The 4,159-nt window shown below is 42.5% G+C and overlaps 1 non-coding gene across 1 annotated transcript; it reads left to right on the top strand.

Annotated features, from left to right (window-relative positions):
* The first annotated feature begins 4,005 nt into the window (after window positions 1-4,005).
* Window positions 4,006-4,096, top strand: Trnay-gua (transfer RNA tyrosine (anticodon GUA)). Its single transcript is given in 2 exon segments — window positions 4,006-4,042; window positions 4,061-4,096. It is a non-coding gene; the product is annotated as a tRNA-Tyr (tRNA).
* Window positions 4,097-4,159: the final 63 nt, after the last annotated feature.

Below are 4,159 nucleotides of genomic sequence, written 5' to 3'. Positions count from 1 at the left end.
TAGATAGATAGATAGATAGATAGATAGATAGATAAATAGATTGATAGATAAATAGATAGATAGATAAATAGATTGATAGATAAATAGATAGATAGACATGTTGACAGAGAAGCTTGTAGATAGATAGATAAGCATATAGATAGATAGACAGATAGATAGATAGATAAATAGATAGAAAGATAGACATGCTGACAGATAAGCGTATAGATAGATAAATAAACATGTAGATAGACAGACAGATAGATAGATAGATAGATAAACATATTGATAGACAGATAAATAAATAAACATAGTGATAGACAGATAGATACATAGATGGATAGACAAACGTACCAACGCCTGTATAAGACGTCCTTAGCTTCAGTTACGAAAGCATCACAACTATTTACACGAGCCGTAGCGAAGAGAGTATTTTTCAGAAAGCTGGGTTGATCTCGCATTGTTGGGGTCTTTGTCCTAAGCTTTGTTTGACAGTTTGCAAGACTCGCTTAAACCTTGTCTTCTAATGCGGATGGAAAGTTTAAGATGACAGAAATTCCCTCGTTTTCTTTGCGTTCACCTGTCTTCACTGATTTCTTTTAAAGGAGAGAAGTGGTGGCAATGCTTCGAAACTACAGCGGCTACTCGTCAGGCTGGATTTTCTACGTACAGCAAGGTAAGCGTGACAGTAGAGAGGTTAGCCCAAAAAACACAGGTAAAAACATCAGGTGACGAAAGGACAGATGAGTTCAGTGGATGGAACTTTTGTCCGAATTACGAAACACTTTGCTCTCTCACTATGACTACTCTCAATGGCAACAGAAATGACGTCAGATTCGCAAGAGTGTTTCTTCCATTAATAACGTAGAAATCTTGTTAATCTGTCACTACAACCGTAAAAACTCCCTTCAAAACTCATGTAGCTTTAACTAGAGCATTTTGAATATAGTGGAGGTGAGGCGCTGAAGTGTTTTAGAAAATAATCTGAGATCTGTGGCACATTCTCTCTTTCTCCTCCTTCCAAATCTTGCCTTCCTTCTCTAACTTTATCTTCTCCAGCCTTCCTCCTCTCTCACCGTGATCCTCCCGGCCTCCACTCATCCAAGGGGAAGACATTGGATGAACCGCTGTTTTCTTAATGGATGCAGCGGTGAGAGACATGCGGTGCTGCGTTCATCCTTCCCTCGCTCACCCTCTCCACCCTTTACCCTTCCCTTCGTCAGCCTTTCTATTATACAAGCTGCTCTCACCTCCTCCTCTTCCTCCTACCAAACAGTCTTGCAAGGACTTAAAGGTTTGGCTTTCCTTTGTATTCTTTTGTTTTCCCCCCTCTCCTCCTCCTATCCTTTTCCTCTTCTTCCGCTCCCCTCTCTTCCTTTCTTCTCTCCTCACTTTTTGTTAATTTTGTTTTCTTCCTCCGTTAGTTTTCTTATGTCTTTCTTTTCCACAACTTTCATTTACATCCTTCTCTTCTTCCTCCTCCCCGTTTTTTTTTTTTTTTTACACTCGCTCACTCACTCACCCTTGAGCTCCCTCGGCTTTCCCTCTCACTTCACCCTTCCCTCACTCTCTTCCTTAGTTTCCCATCGACAGCTCTAGATAGATGGATACATACATATTGCATAATAACAGAGACATATAGATAGATAAATAGATAGATAGATAGGTATATAGAAATTGATAGACAGATTGATTGATTGATAGATACACAAACATAGCTACACACACACACACACACACACACACACACACACACAGTCGCGAGCCACTCTACTACGACAGTTCAGAGTAATTCAGTCGTGATTGTTCTCTCGATCAACCAACAACAGTGTTAGAAAGTTGATAGCAGTGGGAGTTAGATAAGTACAGGAGAAGGAGGAGGAGGAGGAGGAGGAGGAGGAGGAGGAGGAGGAGGAGGCAGGCACCTGGGAGTGGAGGGGAACGGCTGTCTGGCCATGGCTGCCTGTCACTGGTGTTCGGAAAGCCTGGGAGACAGTGAGCCGCGACAGGCCATTAGCGGCGCGTCCCAGCCGGAGCGATGAGCCTCAAAGCAGCACTCGTCCATCACCCTGACTGCCGCCGCGGGCCGCTGCGGTGCCTCCCACACGGACCGCCGCCAACCACGAGCAGAGCGAGGGGCAGGTCCTCCCGGCTGGCCTAGTTAACGAGGCAGCCAGTCATTGCCTCGTTACCCAGGCGGCGAGGCTTGTTCATAGACATTTACAGTCCTGCTGGAGCTTAACAGTCAATTGTCGGCCAGATTTATAGTGTCTTCACGCACGTCATAACGCAGGTAGAGTGTGCCAGGTGTGTGGGAACAGTGAGCACCGTCTCACCAACACGAGGACACCCGCGGCGGTGCATCACAGTGAGGGACGCGGTGCTGGAACACGGATGTGGCGCCTCGCCGCGAAACAACATGAACAGTGTCTTGACTCCCTTTGGTGCAAGACTGTGTTGTGTGGTTACGGCGTCCACTGCACGACAAAGGTTTCTCCCAAACTGTTCTTTTCAATTGCAGGGCATCCCGGAAAAAAAGAAGAGGGAGAGAGATTGAAAAAAAAAAAAAGGCGTTTCTCATCGTTCCATCTAGTTTTGTCTGCTGTGATTCATTTCACTATCCGCAGGTTGCAACTGGATTATAATTGTCCGCCACTTGACGTTTCACGTCAAGTCCGCTTTGCTGAAATTACTGTCGAGGAGTCTTCAACTCTGGCCTGCCTCTCTTACCACTCCATGCTGCGCCAGACATTATTCTCTCCGTTCTCTTTGCGGCATCCTGAAGTTTTCGTTATACGTCTTTGGCAAGATCACAACTTTCTGGTGCGTATGTTAAAGCAAGTAAAATATAGTGATTATTTTCTTTACTGATTTTTCACAACTCTGCTTTGTATATTAAAAACAATCCATCTTACCGTTATCTCTCCTCTAACCTCTTTTCATGAGCTGGGCTGCGAAGTGATCGCAACCCGCGTCTTGTTTCAATAATGACTGCACGATTTTCCGATGAGTTTCATAGCATACCTCATATTAAATTTTGTACTTCGGTGTGGGAGAATGGATGGCGTGAGACCTCCAGATTCTAGAAACACTTTGTTCTTTAAGGGGAACGTGGCGGAAGGAAAACAGGGAGAGAGAGAGAGAGAGAGAGAGAGAGAGAGAGAGAGAGAGAGAGAGAGAGAGAGAGAGAGAGAGAGAGAGAGAGAGAGAGAGAGAGAGAGAGAGAGATGTAACACTCGTATGTATGTTTTATTGGTTTTTGTGTTTTATGTTGTATGGTTCCTCTACCTCATGTTTCCTATTTATCATATTTGTGAACGAGTTGATTAAAGTAATGAAAGAAAAATGTATGGTTCATGTATGTTTCTATTTTGTTTAATATATTTTGTGTGTTTTACGTTTTCGGTATGTGTTCTACTTATTCTGTTCTATGTATTTTATACGTTTCATATGTGATGTATTTCGTCCGGTTTTTTTTTTTTTTTTTTTTTTTTTTTTTTCATATTCTAAATGTTTTATGTGTTGTGTAGTATGTTTTAGGTGTACCATGTGCTTTATGGTGTGTCATGAGTGTCATAATTTTGTCATGAGTTATGGAATTATGTTATGGAATTCATGTGTATAAGATAATTTGATCTGCTATAGGCGTTTTATGCTTTTGTTTGTATAAATGGGCGTTTTGTGTGTTTAATACTTTGTTGCGTTTTAAGTCATTTATAGATTTTTAAAGAAAGTATTTTTATGGACCATATCCTCTGAGTCCTTTTGTAATTGTAATCACTTGTTGTGGTCAATAAATTATCTATCTATCTATCTATCTATGCTTATGAAGAGATAGTTGTTGTTGTGTTGTTACTGTTGCTACTGCTGTTGTTGTCACTGTTGCTATTGCTGCTGCTGCTGTTATTGCTGCTGCTGCTGCTGTCGTTGTTACTGTTGTTACTGGTGTTGTTATTGTTGTGTTGTTACTGCTGCTATCTATAGTGTTGCTGTTGTTGTAGTTGAAAAAACCTACACAAAAAAGCGCCTTCGATAGCTCAGTTGGTAGAGCGGTGGACTGTAGTTGGTTCAGAAAGCAGACATCCATAGGTCACTGGTTCGAATCCGGTTCGAAGGACAAACCTTTTGGCAACGGATGCAGTGTGAGGTCAGGTCCGGGACGGAGTTGAGAGAGATAAGG

The sequence above is a fragment of the Scylla paramamosain genome, chromosome 16, assembly GCF_035594125.1.
Source record: "Scylla paramamosain isolate STU-SP2022 chromosome 16, ASM3559412v1, whole genome shotgun sequence".
Lineage (NCBI taxonomy): Eukaryota > Metazoa > Arthropoda > Malacostraca > Decapoda > Portunidae > Scylla > Scylla paramamosain.
Note: the sequence above shows the minus strand (reverse complement) of the source record. Positions and strands in the feature narration are given on the sequence as shown.